Source organism: Prionailurus viverrinus, chromosome B3 (genome assembly GCF_022837055.1).
Source record: "Prionailurus viverrinus isolate Anna chromosome B3, UM_Priviv_1.0, whole genome shotgun sequence".
In the NCBI taxonomy this organism is placed as follows: Eukaryota; Metazoa; Chordata; class Mammalia; order Carnivora; family Felidae; genus Prionailurus; species Prionailurus viverrinus.
The window spans coordinates 115,386,460-115,394,848 of NC_062566.1; positions in this window are offsets into that span (position 1 = coordinate 115,386,460).

The window sequence follows — 8,389 nt, forward strand, 5'->3', positions numbered from 1 at the left end:
AATTTGGTAAATTGGGACCAAAAGCAAGGAATGAATTTCTGTTCCCTTTGCTGAGACCCAGACTTCCAACAGAATTCCAGGGATTTTTCCTCCTTGGAAGTGACTGGACCTCCAGCCCTGAATTCCTCTCCCCAGGAGAGCTTGTTCCCCTGCTCAGAACAAATAACACATTTCCTGGTTAATCAGTGGGCAGAACAGCTGAAGGAAGCTGGATTGGGCCCCCAGCCTTCCAGACTGGAACAGCCCATGGGCTCAGATGTTCTTGTCCAGACGCTGGGCAGCTGGGATCTCTACACTGTGAGCCTCAGCCTCCATTTTTGGAAGGTGGGGGCTGGATGAAGAGCCCCCAGCTTCCTCCTGCATGAGGCCTTCAAGGCCCACAGGGGCTGCCGAGACCATTCCACCTTAGACGCCACAGCCTGGCATCTGCCCAGAGCTCACCACCACCCTGCCTTGGTCTTCCAGTACTGTCTTTTCCGGGTGGGCATGAATGCCTCTGTCTTCTGTGAACTGAGCTCAGCTCTCAGCTGTGCTTGGCTTCTATTTCCTCATCTGAAAATGGAAACAAAGACGCTCCTCTTGCCACCCCAATCTCCAGGGCAGATAAGATAAGCAGCCCATCTAACCCGTGACGGGGAATCAATTACCATGATTCCATCTGCCAGCCGATCTTTCTTGAGCGCTTAAAATGTACCCGGCACTGTGCTAAGTGTTGCACAGACATTTTCTCATCTGATCCTCACAGTGCTCTATTTCATCATGGAGCAGACGAGGAAATGAAGGCTCAGAGAGGTAAAGAGGCTTAGCTACAATCACAAAGCTAGTAAGTGGCTCTACTAGGATTCATTCCTGGCTTGTCTGGTTTCAGACATGAAACTAATGTCAGCTTCCAGAGGACCATTTCTCCGCACCTCTGACTGGGAACTGGAAACATTCACAGCTGTTTGTGGGGTGGTGTTGTGTGTGTGTGTGGGGGGGGTGCCGATGGCCACTTGGGCTGCTGTCATAAGATAGCCCCCACCAAGCACACCCCACCCTCCTCAAGTCTGTTTACAGCTAGGTATTCATTTTGGGTCAGGGGCAGATAATGTTATCAAGCCAAGGGGAGTTTCAGTGAATCTGATTCCCTCTCATCAAGGAGCAGGAGGGAATCAAGCTTACCCTACAGCAAATCGGTTTCAATTGCTAAGTAAGGCTCATCTCCCCCCTCAGCTTTTTTCTTTGGAAAAGAAAAATGACATCAATAGAGCACGTATGCGTCCCTGTGTAGTAGGCATTGTGATTCCCATTTCACAAACCCAGAGGGGTGAAGACTCTTGCTCAAGGTCATGTAGCTAGGAGTCAAGCCAGAATTCAACTAAAGAGTCTAACAGCTCCAAAGCCCATGTTGTTTCCACTATAGCACGCTACACCTGCTCCAGAATGTTTTGCAATGATGTGGAAATGCAATTCTTCAAAATAACTGATTTTACTCCATTTCTCTTCATTTCCAGTCTCTTTCAGAGTGGGCTGATCTGAAAGTTCTGGGCACTTAGCTCAAGCTCAGGCAACATTTTCTATTCACCTGCATAAATTCCTTCAGCCTCTGGCCAGAGTAGAATCTTCTAGAACTCCTGGAGGGCTGAAGCATAGCTTCTCTCCAAGCAGAGTCTCTGAAGACCTGAGCAAGAAAACAATGTGGGCAGCCTGGAAGGGATCCTCCTTTTATTTCCTTCCAGTAAGACCACAGGGGCTTCACGTGCTCTACTGGGGGTGGGGGCGGGGGCTTATTTGGATGGGGAGGAATCCCTTACTCTGTAGTCCCGTGGGCCAAAGGACTGTGTAGACTTAGCCAGGATTCTGGAATGGCTGTACTGGAATTTGAGGACAAGGCAAGTAGGAACAACTTCCTTTGGCTGTCTTTGGGGTCTCCCAGCCTGTCCCCACCATGGCTTCCTGCTGGATGCAGTGGCATTCTCTCATGCCCCAAAGGATAAGAGTTGTGGGGATAGAGAACAAAAGGTGCTGTCCAGTCTTTTCCAGAAAAAGCCGTTCCCAGGGAGGCTCGTAAGCAGCCTCCCATGCGTTCTTTATCATCCAGGCAAAGAAAGGGGGATAACACCTGCTATCATCTCTTGACCTCTATTGTCCCCTGGATCATAGGCTGAGAATGGAGATATCCTGGTGCCCTCAATACTCTCTCTAGGACCCCAAGCCCTTGTGGATACGCTTGGACCCTAAAATTTTTCAAGACAGGGCACAGACACCAGTCTGGGGAGTGGGGGAGGAGGTGCAGCCAGATCCCAGTGGGCCCCAGCCTGCCTGCATGAGTCATTCCTTATTTCTGTCCACTCTGGTCTGAGTGCCTTGGCCCAGGGGCCTCCAGAAGGTTGTAACATAGGCTGGCCCCTCGCCCATCGGGGCTCAGCAGACAAAAATTAAAGATCTCACTGCTCAGGAACTTACACAGACAGCAGAGGCATGCTCTGTGCTCTGCCTCACCAGACCAGACCTCAGGCCAGAGGAGGATGGCCAAGGGAGGAAGGAAAGGCGTCTCCGACATCTCCCCCTCCTCTCTATGCCCTACATCTAGTCGTGAAGCTGGCCACTGCCCACTCTCTTCTCACTCCTCCTCAGGTCATCGCCCAAAGATGGTTGTGCCATGGGCACTCCTCGTCTCCACTGCACTCCTCCCCACCTCTGCCTGAAGACAACAGTGGAGGAGAAACAGACTTGTAAACAGCTCATCACACGTTTTCTGGCAACAGAGTTCTGATCAGGACTCTCACCTGCTCAACAACCTTCAGTGGCTCCCCATGGCCTCACAAATCAAGCCTGAACTTCTTACTAGGCCTAGCACACAAGCTTGTCTCACACACATCCCCTCATGGTATTCCCACTTGCTCAGAATTGCCCCTAGTTTCCTCCCCCATGTCTCCTCACCCAAATACCTTGGCTCACAGCATTTCCTTCACCTGGAATATTCTTCCCATCACTGCCTGCCTCTTCTTTAACTCATATCTCAAAGGCCACATCTTCTAAGAAGACGTCCCAGAACCCCTACCCCACCCCAAGTCTGGAAAGCTTGCTCCCTCCACTGAACCCCTGTAGCTCTCAGTGTACCTCACTCCACCCTACATGACTAGTCCACAGCTGCCAGTTCTTAGTGGTGGGAAATACATGGGGCTTTGGAGTTCCACTCTGCACTCTCGTTTACCAGCCACGTGTCCCTGGCTAAAGTGACATAACCTGTTTGAGCCACAGTTTCCTTACCAATGAAATAGAAACTGTAATGAGTGTCTTTCTAAGCATCACATCTAGACAGAGCACCCGCATTTACCGACCACACAACACTGCAGGTACAACTGATCAGGCCAGAGAGGAGCACCTGACCCAAGGGTAGACTTTTCGTTAGCTGGTCAGTGACCTAAGACTTCTGCAGTCTGACTTGAATGCAGACATCAATGGTTACTGGAAAAATCAAATTCTGTGTTGAAGATTTGAACTAATCGACTTTACTTTGAAAGCCAAGCCATGGGATCAAAACAGAACAGGCAAGTCCCAGTTCTTGTGAGCTTGCAGTCCAAGGTGGTTCATATAACCATAGGACAAAAAAAGCCAGACAGGTGTAGCTACTTGCCCAGGGTCACGCAGCTAGTCAGAAACACAGAGAGGGCCAGAGCTCAGATCTCTAGAGCTGGGTTTCTTCCAGGGTGGTTGGCCCCTGCTACAGGCTCAAAGGCATGTGACTCTGAGCTAGTTGTCTGAAGAAGACCAAGGAGCACCATGCCTGCATCAACCTGTGCTGGCCCAGCTTTTGCACAAAGAGCTACACCCTTGAAGGAAGCCTTTAACAGACAAGGTCAGATCACAGCAGGGAGCAAAGGCCCTGGTTCTAGTCCCCCGTGTGCCCCTGGTGCCTGCCTGTTCCTGTCCCTTCCTCTTCCAGACGCCAGTTTCCCCATCTCTAAAAAGAGAGGATTTTACTGGATGAACTCAAATTCAATGTCAACACTAAGATTTTGATTTGAGGAGCAGACAGACAGGGGTGGGTATGGATCCAAGAACTGTAGGATCCACAGAATGTGAATGCTGGAGGGGACCTCCTCGAGAGATCAGCCACCCCATTCCTTCAATTTACAGCCAAGGAAACTGAGGCCCAAAGCGGGAGAGATACTTGACCAAGGTCACATGAGTGGTTCTTGGCAGCCTCAGCTCTTGAACCCGGGTCTCCTGACTCCCAGACCTCTCAAGTCTTTCTCTTTCAACTCCCTCAAGAAGCTGGGAGCTATTTGGCTGTCTCAGCCAGGGGAGCCAAGAGTGGCTATGCATGTCAGCAGCAGAGCCTCAGAGCCTGGGAACATCTCCGACAGGATAGGTACATGTGCCAAAGCTGCTGGTGGGGAGGGATGCGGCTAGGAGCCAGGGAGGGCGTATTGGAGATAAGCTGTCAGCATCTCTCCTCTTCCAGTTGGCAAGAAGAAACAGAGAAGGGTCCATGATGATTGAGGGAAAACAACCCCCACTTCTGACTGAGCCATTGCTCCATGGAGGGCTGGCATCTCTCTCTCTCTCTCTCTCTCTCTCTCATAAACACACACACACACATGCACACGCACACGCACATGCACACATACACTATCCACCCCTGCCTAGCTGCTGAAAACTGTCACTCCACATCCTTGGTCTCAAGATGTGTATTGATATTCTCAAGGGCACTATTTGGTACGACCTGGAATTTCTTTCACTGCTTGAGATGTCGCTAAGCATCTGTCTACCTTCTGATGCTTGCCCTGTCATGATGCCCTCCCATTCCACAAACATTTTTGAAGGTCTAATATTTGCCAGACACTGTGCTAGGCACTGGGGATGGGTTGGACATCCTCACTGCCAGTGCGATGGTGGGTGCTTCAATAGGGAATTAACAGTCTCTTGGGCTCACTGAAGAATTGCTTGCCATGCGGAGTGGCAGTTGGTTAGGAGGAATTTCTAAGAGTCTTGACTTTGACTTGAATCTTGAAGGCTAAAGGAGAGTTTACCATGTAGGAGAGGGGAATGTGCTAAGCACAGGTACTGCCTATGCAAAGGCAGGATGTTAGATGAAGTCTGGGCTATTGGGGGAATTTCAATAAGCTCACGTGGCTAGAATTTAGACAGGAACAGAGGTCATGGAAGGAGAGATGAGGGGTAGGCGGGGGTCAGTTCATGGGGGGCTTAACTCTAGTCTGCTCCTTTTCTCAGAAAGATGAACCTGTTCCCCACATCCAAGCCATCACCCTGGAGGGGCAGACCATTTATCTGGAATTCTGAAACTGATGTCCTTTGGTCAATAGCAGGGGGTCATTTGTATGGGGAGGAAGCAGCATACTCATAACTCATAACCTGTCAACCCACAGAAAGCCACCCCAAACAAACATCAATTGACATAAAGCCAGTGAGTCTGCCATGCTTAAAAGCAATCCCCAAGCCCTACTTCCAATAAGTCCGTTCCCCCCCACAGCTCCACTTTTATAGAAATTGTGGAGTTGCCAATTTGGCAGGTTTGGCCTGTCCCCAGGCTCCTACTGCTATGACCCACCAACTCTTTCCAACCCTTTCACCAAGTACTGTCCTGAATTCTCCCACTCTCTTTGGACCCAGATTTTCCTGGAGACTCAGCTCCCCCCCCCCCCCCCCACAGTCAGTCTCCTGTCCCCCAGTCTCATTCTTGCTTGGTCTCAGATTCCTCTCCAATCCCATAAATTCATATTGTTGAAGTTATGTCATGCCTCATACCATAACATGAATCTCCAAGTCCCACTCTGCACCCTCCAGCTTAGCTTTGCCCCATACGTAGATAAGCCATATGCACTGACGTCAAACAGAGGACTGGGGAGTGCCTGGTGCCTTTCAGCCATCATTCATTAATCATCCCTTTGTCAGGCATCAGGATTGCCAAGAAGAATAAGGCTTAGTCCCTATCCTCAAGGAGCATCCGTCGTGGTAGGAAAGGCAGCAACATCTGTCACGGAAAAGGCTATGATGGAGATAAGCTCAATATAATATCACTGAATATAAGGACAGAGCACTCCCAGCTGGGAGTGTGGGGCAACTTTGGTCAGGAAAGATCCTACTGATGATGCCATTTGAGCAGGGTCTGGAAAGCAGGACAAGCTTCAGCCTGGAGCAGGAGGAAAGGATAGTGAGGAGTAGGCACAGCAATGAATACCAGAGTCAAGTTTGCAAAAATTAAACCACGCCAGAGTCTACCCCATTTCCTTTTTCAACGGAGTTACTGATCAGAAAAGTTTTTGCCAGATTTTTGAATGGTAGTCAAATGATATTCAAATGATATTCAATGTGGATAGGCTGGGGAAATGTGGAGCCTACAGTAATGCAGTTAGAATTATGTGTAGATGTTGAAACCACCATTCCTCATATTGAAGAATAGGTGGAGATCATTGAGGTCTACAGTAGCATATGAGCCAGGGCTGGCACCTTCACAAGACTTCTCGCAATTTGGATGAAGTCAGAAAAAGCATTTTTATGAACTTTTCACATGACATAGAACTGGAGGAATAAATGATAAAAACTGGATGATAGAAGCAAGATATACACTGATCTAGATAAATCAAGATTTAAGAGAGATAAGTGGAAAAGTCTTACATCTTGGTCCAAAATAAGTAATGATTAAAGGATGAACGATACTTACTTTGATAGAAATTCATGTGAAAGGACTTTATTTGGGCAGGGTGTTGAGGGGAGGTACAGAGACTGTCCAAAAGGGAGATCTCGGTTAACTACTGGTTTGAAATAAACTAACAACGCAAACTTCTAAACAGTCGAGTGCCATCCTGGACAGAATCCAGGGCTTAGAACAGGAAGGGCAACAATGTACTCCAAGCTATAAAGATTAGAATGGCAGTTTTGTGCTTAATGCTGCTGCCATGTTTTAGATGGCTTGTTACAACTCTGAAGCATGTCCAGGAGAAGGTGACCTGAATGAAGATAAATACAACCTAGGAGGAGTACTTGAGATACTGGAGAAGAGTCTAGCAATTTTCAACTGTTTGCAAGATTATTGGGTAAGAGAATAACACAGTTGTTCTGTGTTTGCATTAGTCATAACAGGTTAACTTCAGTAACAAAGAACCTCAAAAGAGTAAGTTAATTTTTGCTCATGTCAAGTAGGATTCCACTTCACAGGGTCATGCAGGGCCCCCTAGGATCCTCCCATCATGGAACTCCAATATAGAGATTCTTCCTCCTCCTAATTCAGCCAATAAATAGAGGGAGAGAGGGGGAAAAAAGGTGGAGGACGCACAGGGTTTTTAAGGGCAATGTCTGGAAGAAGCAAGCACCATTCTGTCCACATTCCATTGAGGAGAACAGTCACATGATCATACCTGGCAACAAAGGAGGCTGGAAAATGTAATCTAACTGGAGAAAAAGGCTGTGGGTGTGGACTTGGAAAAGACTGCCTTAGGAGTGGGAAGAGTTTCAGAGTTTGATATATCCACATGAAGACTTGCACACAAACAATGCGGACTTAGAACATTATACATAAAAACCAAAGCTTAGCTATTGGCTAAATGCCCATCAACTGGTAAAATCTGGTATATATATACAATGAAATACTATTCATCAGTAAAAAAGGGTGAGCTACCAGTACCTGCTACCACATGGATGGACCTCAACAACATTATGCTCAGTCAAAGAAGCCAGTCCCAGAACCATATATTGTATGCTTCCATCTATATGAAATATCAGAAAAGGGCAATGCTGTGGAGACAAAGTAGATCCCAGGGACAGGGATGGGAGAAGGGGGAGGGGAGTTAACAAGAAATGGGCACAAGTGATCTTACTGGGGTGATACAAATGTTCTAAAACTGAGTGTAGGTGGTGGTTGTACAACTTGGTAAATTTGCTAAAAAATAATTGAATTCTACAGTTGGAGATGGTGAATTATATTACATACAAATATGCCTCAATGATCTTTTTTAAGAGTTAAGCGTTTAGTACTTCGAGGTTGAGGGAAGGAGAATAATCCTATAAAAGAAATTAAAAAGGAATATCCAAAGTGGGAGAAGGAAGTGACACAGAATCCAAGGAAAGAGAAGATTGAAAAAAGACAACTCTGACCAAAGTTATTGAGATGACACATAGAATGTTAATAGTATTGTCTCTGCCACAGCAGAGTTCACAGTGTTGTTCCAGATCCAGGATCAGAAATGAGGAAAAACAGATTGCCACTGACAGTAGATGCAACTTTTGGAGTTGTCCAACAGCAGGACAGATCCCATTACTGAGTAATGAGCTCTGTGACAGTGAAGGTGTTCACAGAGAGGCCGGATGGGCATCATAGAAAGGATTTCGATGTGGGAGGAAGACCTCCAAGGAGTATCTGAGTCTGTGAAGGGCCAGGGTTTTC